The sequence below is a fragment of the Apium graveolens genome, chromosome 2 (assembly GCF_009905375.1).
Source record: "Apium graveolens cultivar Ventura chromosome 2, ASM990537v1, whole genome shotgun sequence".
Lineage (NCBI taxonomy): Eukaryota > Viridiplantae > Streptophyta > Magnoliopsida > Apiales > Apiaceae > Apium > Apium graveolens.
This window is the reverse complement of record NC_133648.1, coordinates 2,456,818-2,469,384: the sequence shown is the minus strand read 5'-3', so window position 1 is coordinate 2,469,384 and position 12,567 is coordinate 2,456,818.

Below are 12,567 nucleotides of genomic sequence, written 5' to 3'. Positions count from 1 at the left end.
AAATGACATGTGTATTAATTAAATTTCAAGCATATATCATATTTCTTACCAATTACAAGCACACCAGAATTTGGTGAAGTGCGTTCGTTAGGTTTTACACAACCAAATTTATAACCATTACAATGACAACCATTATAAATATCCATGTCCCGTATTGGACCTGTAATCAAATTCTTAAATTTTTCTTTGAGTTTTGGATCATCCGCAACCTAATTATATAATGAATGAACCATATATATACATATAAGTGTGCTACAATATTTAAAGACAATACCAAATATTTATATATATATAAATTTGAATACATACTCTTCTTTCAAATCAATTAGTGAATCAATCTTTTTGAAATCTTTCTTTTCCTACATCATCAAATTCGGGGTATTTTTTGTACACCAACTAGTGAAATTCATTGTAAAATTACCACAACTAATAAGATCAAGTAAAATGAAAGGAAGAAAAAAATATGAGTTAAAAAATCTTACCTCAAGTACTTTGCAACCTCTGGTGTGTTAATAAGAACATAGTTTGATGAGTCTATCTTCATCAACACTCAAGATTTTTTATCCTTTTCTTGCAATGGGTTTCGTGGGATGTGTATAAACACCCAACCAGTTAGGATAAATGCGCTTTTTAGGTGTCTCAAAATGACGCAACTGATTATGCACTGTTTTGAATTCAGATTCAAAATATAGAGAGCAAATGTGCACACATTCCTCCTCGATGTAGCGTTCAGCCATTGAACCCTCCGGATATGTTTTGTTCCTAACTTTCATCTTCAACCCATGCAAGAATCTTTCAGAAGGATACATCCATCTCTATGTAACAGGACCTCCCAGCTTACACTTAGTTGCTAAATGCAGAGGCAAATGCTCCATCGGGTAAAAGAAACCAGGAACAAAGATGGTTTCAAACTTAAAAATTATCCTGACTACATCTTTCTCTAATTTCAACAAATCAGAGTATTTCAAGGTAGATGAACATATATCTTGAAATAAGTTACACAACTTAATAATAGCATCACCAACTTGTCTTGGTAGAATGTCATGACAAACAATGGTCAATAATTTTTGTATAAAAATATGGCAGTCATGCGATTTCATCCTCTGAGTAGTATGTTTTTCAAGATTCACGCACCTAGATATATTTGAAACATACCCATCCGGAATTTTAAGTGTTAGGATCCAGTCTAACAATTTATCAACTTGTTCCCTCAAGAGAGCAAATGGAGCAGGTGGCATTGTCTTTCCATCTGGAGTCCACAATTCACGTCGTATACCAAGCTCCCTACAATCATTCATTGTTTTTAAGTTTTCTTTTGTCTTGTTCCTATCATTCAACATTGTGTAGAATATGTTTTCGAAAACATTCTTTTCGGTGTACATGACATCAATATTGTGACAAAGATCGAGTGTCTCCCAATATGGGAGCTCGAAAAATGGTGAATAATGAGTCCAATTATAAGTCACACCATAGTCCCTGGGACTTCTTCTGGTTAACTTTCCCGGAGGAGAAAAATGTATAAGATCACATATGGCTTTTGCCCTGGATCCCGAATGTCGAGCTTCAAACCATTTTTGTTATTAAAATATAATAACTTGGTCACGAATGATAAAGTGGTAGAACTAGAACAATTTGGATAAAGTGGTTCAGAAGCCCCATCCAACATGTCATAAAACTTTTTTGTTGTTGTATTGGGTTCCTCCTCACCATTCCAAAAACTTTCATGTGCATCTGCGAAGACTCTAAGCATATCATGTGCATTGTACATATCATCATCTCTAGGACGAGTATTACCCGAAAATATTTCGGCTTCAACCCGAGAGCTATGCTTTTTATCATGAAAATACCATGTAGTGTATGACTCCATAATGCAGTATCGATACAAATCGTAAGTTACATTATCGGGTAACTTGTGCCATATATTTCTACACTCCTTACATGGGCATTTTATCGTCCCCAGGGAATCAACCTCATAACTTTTTAAAGCAACTCTAATGAAATTTTGTACACCAAGTTTGTATCCCTCCGTTATATTATTCCTCACATCGAACCTCCGATGCATCCAACTTCGGTCGGATGACATCTATAAATATCACATAAAATTTAATTAGTTATTGTGGTTACATTCCAAACTAAGAAATTAATTTGTTCTTGAAGAATTTAAGTAGCCAATTTTAATTAACCTAACAATATCAAAAAATTAGACAAAAACATCATTAATATAATTAATAACATCAATCTATACAACACTTTATATTTTTTAATTATTTTAACATACTCAAGAGCAAGTAATAATCACATAAATATTTTCTAACTAAGTACGAATGTTATCATCAGTTCATGTGAAAAAATATGTAATATTGACATAATTGACCAAATTGATATAATTATTGCAACAAGATCTGAAATAAATATGAAATAAAACTTACTTGTACATGTAAATGTGCAAAATTGGAGCTCAATGGAGAAAAAGATAGGAAGAAAAATGGTGAAAGAAGCAAAAGAAAAGGGATGTTGCGGAAAGGAAATGGTAGTGACAGTAAGTTTTACAAATTCACTAAACAAATTCAACCAGATATGGTTGAAAATGGTAGTTTGGTACAATAATTAATTATGGGCTAATACAACCACACGTGGTTGATTTTAACTCTGTAGGTGGATTCTTGTTCAACCATATTCGGTTATTTTAATAAATTCAACCGAGTGTATTTTCGGTTGAATTTACATTCTGGTGGGAAACTTCCCCCCAAAATAAAACTTGTTTTTACAATTTCAACAAATATTGGTTGAATTTAGTTATGGCTGAATTTAATCGGTTGAATTTATTTTTTGGAGGGAAGTTTCCCGCTTACTAAAATATTAGTTTGAAAAAAATCAACTGAATACGGTTATATTAAGTCTGGTTAAATATACCCAGTTGAGTTTAGGCTTTTGGTGGGATTTTTTCATCGAATTTTTTGATTTCCCAAATTCAAGCAGATGCGGTTGGATTTTAGACCGGTTGAATTTAATCAGTTAAATTTAGTTTTTGGGAGGGAATTTTCGCGCCATGTGAAATATTGTTTTAAATAAAAACAACCGGATCCGGATGCATTTAAGAACAGTTGTATTTAATCGGTTGAATTTAACATCGGTTGTATTTAATCAGTTGAATTTAAGGTCGGTTGAATTTATTCGGTTGAAATTAGGGTTCAGTCAAAGTAGTTACGCTGTTGACTATAAATTAAACAGGATTCGGTTGAATTTATGCCCGGTTGATTTTAATCGGTTGAATTTAGACCCTTTTTCCAATAGTGTAAAGGATTGATAATAATTCATCGATTTTGGAAGATTTTCGTTGATTTTAATTGTTCGTGGATTTTGAAGGACTTGATGGAAAAATCTCGTAGAGTCTTGCTTATTTTGTGAAGTTTTCAACAAATTATTCAAAATTTCATGTATTTTAAAGAGATTTCAAATGATTAAAAATGAACTAGAAAATCCATTAAAATTCAAAACTTTTTCAAATAAAAAAATTTACGGATTTTGGAATACCATCGATTTTGGAAGATTGTCGTTGATTTTAATTGTTCGTGAATTTTGAAGGAGTTGATGGAAAAATCTTGTAGAGTCTTGCTGATTTTCTGAAGTTTTCAACAAATTATTCAAATTCTCATGTATTTTAAAGAGATTTCAAAATATTAAAAATGAACTAGAAAATCAATAAAAATTCCACAACTTTTTCAAAAAAAAATCACTGATTTTGAATACCATCAGATTTTGATGGAATTTTAAATATCCAAATTGAATACCGCCATATTTTAGTTGACTTTTTAAAATATAAATTGAATACACTCAGATTTTAAAAAAAAAAATTCTAATATATAATGAATAACATCATATTTCAAACGATTTTTTACAATCCAAATTGAAATTTCAAGAATCAAAAAAATTCTTTAAAATCTTGATTGAATATACCCCTCTAAGCATAAACCTGAATGTTCTCGTAATGAGGCTACTGCGCTATGATCGTCATCTGTAAAAACTGCAGGGTTCATATTAAAGATGTGAAAAATATTTACAATATTTGCCAACACTAAGGAGCATGAGGAAAAAAATTACAAAATGTCAAGTGTCAAATTTTTATTCGCTAAATGAAAATGGACCCTCTGGTGCATTGCCCCAGTCACTAGGGCTTCCATAGGTATAAGCCAGATATGGATGTGGAGGGGAAGGGAAGCCGCCACCTTGAGGAACAACAGAAGGAACTTCTTCATTTGTTAGCATACTTGATGAAGTTTCAGTATGCGTTCCATAATTAGAGTCCAATGAATGTTTAAACAATTCCAGGTTTGCCAACATTTTCTCAATTTTATCCAATGACATATCCTCCTCTGGTGCCTCCTCCGGTCCTAACCACCATTTCTCTGAACAATCCTCCTCGGAAGGATCATCCGGCAGTTCATCAGCAATGGCCTTTCGTCGTGTTTTCTCAGCGTCAATGGCCGCAGAGTATTCTGTCTTCTCTTCATTCATTTCAACCCACTCATCACCACCACCACCACCATCACCACCATCATCATCATCATCATCTTCAGAGTGTTCATCGGCAGCATCTTCTTCATTAGGATTCTGGTTGTTATCCAGAATTTGTTCATCCAGTTCAGCCCACACAGAATCCTGGTGATCTTCCATCAAGTGTACGGCCACCACACTATTTTGATCATCACGATTCTTGTCCATGAAGGTCTTCAGAACTGGTTCAACAGATGGTTCCCCAAAAGCATATATATTTTCGTCCTTGGGTGAAAAGATAACAACCGCAACATCAGAGTTACAGAGACGGTGGAGCTCAGACGCCTTCCTGAAGACACCATATCGTCGTTTTGAGAAGGTGACCTCAAGATTACTTCTAGACTCTATCTTCTCCATGGGAATTCTCTTGCGCCCTGCTGGTAGTTGTCTAGCCATATTGGAGATATTTATATAACTGATAAATATTTTTTTACTTGTGTAACTTAATTTTGACTCCCAAATGTGTAAACTTAATTTTGACTCCCAAATGTTACTCAAATATATAGGTGTTATTCAACAGACGCTACTATTCAAAAAGGAGGACGCCAACCTCAAATGAAAAGACACCACTAGAAGTATAAATAAGAAATATTTATATAATTTAATAATTTTTTTTTACTTGTGTAAATTTGATTTTGACTCCCAAATGTTACCCATATATATAGGTGTTATACAAAGGAGGCGACTATTCAAAAAGGAGGACGCGACCTCAAATGAAAAGACACGACTAAAAGTATAAATTAAGGAATAAATGAAAAGACGCTACTTTAAAAAATAAAATGAAATATGTGAGATAAACAAATCCAAAATTCAAAATGACGTACGGTTGAGGTGAGCCCAACTAAATTTTTTAAAATGCAAAATTTATTTATTTACATTACTTTATTACATAATTGAGAACCAAATCATGATTGAGATTTATAATTTTATATAATTTTTGTTATATTTAGAAAACTTAAATTTGAACCAAAGTCTTAATGAAATTAGTTTTCACATCATATAAATTATTTAAGTTTTAAATCGTAAAATTCCTAAATTTTGTTTAGGATTTCACATTGTTTTTCTTGGATAAACACTTAAAAGTGTTTTTACTAATATTTATTGTTGTTTGAAAGCATTTGCTAGATCAATAAAATTTTATGTTAGATGGTGACACAAATATATTATCACTTAAATTAAACTAAATACGAAAAGATTTATACTAAACTGTTAAATACAAACATTAACTTAAATTATTTTAATTCACATTTTAGTATTTTGTTAAATTTGTATCATAATACTACAATACTAGCTTATTATCGGTGGGTTCTAACAAATTTCTATTGATTTTATTTTTGTATTATAAAACTTTTATATAAAACATATTGATTATGAAATCAAAGTTCTTAAAAAAATTTAAAAATTAACCTAAGGTAAAATTGATCTAATTTGAATAAATTAAATTATACAAGAAAATTAAATAACTAAAATTTGTATCATAATACTACAATACTAGCTTATTATCGGTGGGTTCTAACACATTTCTATAGATTTTATTTTTGTATTATAAAATTTTTATATAAAACATATTGATTATGAAATCAAAGTTCTTAAAAAAATTTAAAAATTAACCTAAGGTAAAATTGATCTAATTTGAATAAATTAAATTATCCAAGAAAATTAAATAACTAAAATAGGTAATCATCAAGAAAAACTTAAGAACTCTCATTAAAAATTTAAAAAGTAAAAGTAACAACACTTGATAACTTAAAATTGTGCTTTCAATAATTTTGTTAAATATTTTATATTTTTTTTACAATTTTTCAAACTTTTAAAACCTTAATTTTAATAATTTTTAATATTTTGGGTGTAATAATTCTCAAGTTTGAGAAATATTTTAAAAAATGAATAAAAGACAAAAATACTTACTCTAGGGCCCTAAATCCTGGTATGGACTCAAACCCAACAAATTTACTATTTTAAAGTTGAACAAACTCTCCTTATAAAAAATGAATAAAAGAGTAGTTGGGCTTTACTTCCTTTAAATCCTAATTTGGATAGATTTAGGTCACTAAATCCAAATTAAGGTTTAAAAGACTTAGCCTAAACCCTATCATAATTCAACCATTTTGAATATTTTAGATTCAATAATTCCTTTAAATTTTAAAAATATTACCATAAAAAGTGCCTAAACTTAATTTAAACTAGGACCATAATTTAATAATTTTTAATATTTTAAATTTCAATATTTTCCATTTAGGTTTTAGAAATAATAAAAATGAAAAAAAAATCATAATAATACTCAAAGTAGCTTTTTGAAATTTGAAATATCCACAAAATGACAAATAGGTTTAAAACACTATAGGAAGTTGAGTGGAAGTCATGAAAATTTATAAAACAAAAGAATTAAACGCTACAATTTCATGTAGCGTTTTGTGTAAAATAATGAAAAATAGTTCAGTGCTGGCCCATCTAACATTTAGGACTGTAGATTAAAATAAAATTAATAAATTGAGAATAATATTAGACGATGTAGCTTATGGTATAATATTGTGCTATTGGAGCCAATTTGTATTAATGAAGTGACATATATATAGGTCCCATGCACACTCATATTTATAATTATATAACTATAATTTAAAAGAAAATTAATGAAGTTAAAAAGAAATTTTACGAGTTTCATAATGGGAGATGTTTAAAAATTAACTTTATACAAATACACGACTATGAATTTAAATTTTATGTCTTCATTACATGAAAATTTCAATCATACAACACTTTGTAACCTGTAAATTTCCCGTTTTCTATCATGCAGTCCTCTCGTAAAAATATCAAAATATCATATAACAATTGTTGTAACCTTTAAAATGTTTGTATAACATATAAATTTCTCGTAGTATTTGTCCATGAGGAAAATTGGAATGAACAGAATTAATGCACATCACATTGATACAAAAACCTGTTGAGTTTCTCTCATACATGATAATGGAAGTGTTTGTTACGCCCAGATTCCTTCGGGTGTTTGAACAGACTTCAGCTGCCTGAAAAGTGGCTTCGGCTAATACCTGAAAGTGAAGAGAATGCGAGGGTTTGTACCCCCGATTCACCTCTAATGTGAGAATAAGAATCTAGTTGTAGAGGTGGGAAAAGAATACAAGAAAAGCATAGTATTTATGAGAATTTGTGTGTGTTTTGTCTTACTTCACAAGGGGTTTTATACCCAATTCTGCCATGATTGCTCGTCCGTTACGTATCATTAAACAGGGAGTGAAAAGGGCGCATTATGTCCCTTCTGTATTCCAACGTTCAGGGAGAAAATGGGCCTCGGCCTGAGGCTCTTCATGGGCCTTCGGCTTAAGGGCCTGGTGGACCTTCGTCCAAATGGCTAAGTCGTCTTATGGGCCTTCACTCAGTGGGCCTTATTGGGCCTACAACTAACAGGAAGAATCAAAATATGCATTGTCTATCAAATATTTGAACCATTTCAAAACACCCAACACGTAGCAATTAAATCACCAAAATATATTACAAAAAAAACAAGCATGTTCGACTTTAATAGCAAAGATTTTTGCGGACGTAAAGCCAAATCAAGAACATCACTTGAAACAAACCTATCATACAACAAAATATCACCACTTTAAATAACCCTCACCGCCTTCTTCGTCAACAATTCAGGATCACCCATATCCCAACCAAATAAACACCCCTAAACTTTCTTTATCGTCTCTCTAAAACTCTATTACCCTTTCTCTTCTCTCAACATTTCTAACATTTTTTTGAGCTCAAGGAGCTGAAGGGAAATATAAAAGTCTCTATTTGAGCTTGAACATCAGATGGGACATGGTAAAAAGATGGCGGGTCTAGCTAATTTTTGGATACCAAAGTGTTTGTTTGGTATCTAATTGTTGAGCATTTTTTTTATTACAAGAGAAGCTAAGTACGAAGATAAGGTAATGAAATGTAATCAAGAAGATGAATTAGGTGGATTAATGGTTTTTGGGAGATGGTATTGTGGTAATGACAAAAATGGAGGCTTTACGAGTGGCTTTTTGGTTGTAGGGGTTGAGTTTGAAAAAAAAAAGAGCGAAAGAGAAAAAGAGAGATATTTGGGGTATAGAGTTTAAATTAGGGTGTGGTATATATGTTTGTGTATAAAAGGATTGTCAAGATATATATATATATATATATATATATATGTGGTGAGTTTGAAGTTAGGTGTAGAATTATATGTTTTGAGCATGGGAATGCAATATCTTCCATCTTGTCACCAAAATGCTACTGTTGTATTTTCCAGCTTTGGCATGTTCATGCAATCCAGCAGCGTGAGCATGCCTTCATGTATCCTCAATAGCGTGACCATGTAGTCCTCAGTGTGATCATATACTCTTCACGCATTCATCACATACTCGATATGCACAAAAAGTTCTTCTACATCAGACTCCCCCACTTCAAAAGAACTCGACCTTGAGTTCTCATCTAGAATAATAATTATGTTAACTTGTTGTTTATCTCTCCATGGTGGTACTTTTCAAGGGAAAGACCTTGTTGAAACTTTTTACTTCACATCGCCCTCCAAAATAACTATTAAGTATAAAGTATCACTAAAATCAATCCAAGTCAACCATGATAAATCTTTGAGAGTAGAAAATTTGAATCGACATAAGAAAACTCGTGTTTTATACCAAGAGATAACGAACATTCATATGATGACTTCAAGACACCTTTATCCTCATATGGATACAAGATATATTCCACATTATCATTTTTAAAGTCAATTGTATCGCCCCAAATTTTGTGACACCAATTCAAATCATATTGATATGGTTTACCCAATGCTAACTCACATGAAACAACATTAAAATTATCAAAAACCGAAATATCTTTGTACTTCAAACCAGCAATATCAGCTACATAATTTTTACTCACGGTAGTGACAATCAATAGATTACTCCAAACACCATTATCTGGTTGGACATAAATTTACGATGGCAATTTATTTTCTTTAACCATATCCCTCAAATTAAAGTTATCGTGATATTGACCATTCACTACAATTTCAAAAGTTCGGGGACTCACCTTTAATGAATAAACTAAGTCTTGATTTCGCAAATCATCCGCCAATTTATAAGTGTCTAAGGATACATTATGCACGTCTTCGACATGTAGGTAATCATCGTCCTCATCTCCATACATATCGAAACTCTCTTTGTTGTCTTCTTTTTCATATTATTCCTTGCCATGTTCTTTAATCACATCAAATTCATTGTAATTCGTAGGCATATAATTTTCAGAACCCAGTATCTCACACATTTCTCCAACTATCTCCACATCTCTCAAATCTTCTTGGAAAATTCCACGTTTACATGACCAAGCTCTTTTCTATCTTCCTCACCCAACAAGCTACACAATTTTGGTTGAGGAGATTCATGATCAAACACGTTGTTAACATGATCAGGTTCAAACTATTCAGTTGTATCATCTTTATGCTTAACCACAATATGCATCATAGGCTCGCAACACTCTGGTAAAAACCTCTTTATCATCAATTGTTTCATCCTCCGCCATTATCTAACGGGTTTCTTCATTTTTTTTTCTCTTGAAACAATATTCAATTGAATAAATGTAACACCCCAGTCCCATATCGAGGAAATTTGGGACTTCTGTTTAGTTTATAAGGCAAAGTACTACTACTATGTGTACCAACAAATCATGATCTTTTGGGGGCCTGTGGTGGGCTTGTCGTAACCCAAGTTGGCTACACTCGGGACATTATGCTTCGACTTATTTCAGACTCGGAATCGGGACTTGACCCAGTTTTTGAAAAAGGCTCGGGATTTGACCCGAGTTGTCACATATGGTATCAGAGCCGACTCTCGAAAGCTTGATGCATCAAGTTACCGGAGGTGGGGACACGAAGGCTGGTGGTATTTTCCCACAATGGCAAGAGGTCCCGAGGTGGGGACACGAAGCCAACCGGTATTATCCCACAATGGCTAGAGAGGTACGACTTGGTCATATGGGCTGTCTATTCGGGCCTGACAAGGACGTCAGGAGTTTAAGTGGAGGAGTTTGTAACACCCCAGTCCCACATCGAGGAGATTTGAGACTTCTATCTAGTTTATAAGGCAAAGTACTACAACTATGTGCACCAACAAATCATGATCTTTTGGGGGCCTGTGGTGGGCTTGTCGTAACCCAAGTTAGTTGCACTCGGGACAGTATGCTTCGACTTATTTCGGACTCGAAATCGGGACTTGACCCGGTTTTTGAAAAAGGCTCGGGATTTGACCCGAGTAGTCACAATAGAATTAATGAGTTTTTTGTGGATGTAGTTAATGATTCTTAAAAGAACATCATAAATTTCTTTGGTGTAGTGATTGGAGATATGAATATCTATAACATGTATAATAGATAGATAGATAGATATTTATCCCGAAAAATATTACATTAAATGAAGGTAGTGAGTTTTTTGTGCATGTAGGTAATGAGTTACTAAAAAAGTATCATTAATGTCTTCGGTATAGTGGTTGGAGATGTGAACATAATTCTCTTCTAATGCTAAGGTCAAGGGTTCAATTCTCATGAAAAATATATATTTTTCATTATTAATGTAATATAGGGTAAATATGTAATTTACTAAATTGCTTAAAAATCCATGTTGACCTATTGAATAGCTCCAAATACATAGATGCAAGTAATACAATCCCTTAAGTTTATGCCCCAATTCTATCTAAATATCGAACAAAATATAGGAACATGGGATGAACGTAACATTCACAATGATTGGTAAACAACACACTACTAATCAACAAAATATATAACACCGAGTGCGATACTTAATCTCCTTTACCAAAGCAGCTTGGGGTAACCTATCTAAGGTTATAGAAGAAATGAACCACAACCTCAATCTAGCGTAATTAAAGTTAGTAGCTTCAGGCATAGATCCAAATATAGAGTCATCATAACTTATCCAAGATATATAAAGGCCATATGTGATACTCCATCCATCCCATTTTAATAGTCCACTTTATAAAAAAAATACAAAAATATTTGTCATGTTCTCTATTCCATGCAAATTTTATAGTTTCAATATTGACTAAATTAAGTCACAAGACCCTCTTCATAAATATCATGGCCTAGAAATTTAAAATGTACAATATTTAATGACTTTTATGTGTGTGTGTGTATATAGGTATACACTTACTTATCTCCTAAAGTATGTGTAATTAATATAATGTATAAAAACCAAGTTATATTGTTGTGTGAAAACCAGAAAAAAGACATTACATTATTAATTTCTTATTTATGTAAAATTTACAAACTGGACTATTAAAATGGGACGAAGGGATATTAGGAAGAATAAGAACATCCTGAAGCGTAACGGTGAGTCGGTGACCTAACACATAGGTAAATGAATGGTATGGGTCTTAGGCCTTCACCTTTCAATTAGTGCAGATTATAAGCTCATATCCAACTATAAAGACGAAACCCTAACCACACCATTAAAACATGTCACTATAAGAAACAGGTCCATTAGCGATCGCTCTCTGTAGAAATAAGCTTTTAGCGATCGCGTCCCGTCACTGAAATCCGTCGCAAAAAAACTCGTCGCTAAAGTACGCGTCTGCGATAACTTTTGGCAACCGGTTTAATGGTGACAGACTTTAGCGACTAACACTGTCGCTAAGCTGAGTTCACACCAATATGACACATGCTGACGTGTAGGCCACTGAATCGGCAACGAAAATATATCGCAAATGTTGGCGACTAATTTAGCGACTGTGTCTTATCACTAAAGTTTGCGACCGATATTAGCTACTGGTTTTTGTCAAGGAAAATAGCGACTGGGTTTTTTTACGGATATCAGTAGCTAATGGTTATGACTAATAAGAGCTACCACTTTTTGTCGCTAAAGCAATAACGATTTTTTCCTACATTTTTTTGTCGCTAAATCTTGCTACCTTTTTGGCTACCGCAGATGGTCGCTAATATAGGCAACCCCTAACTACTAATTTATGGTCGCTAAATGGAGCA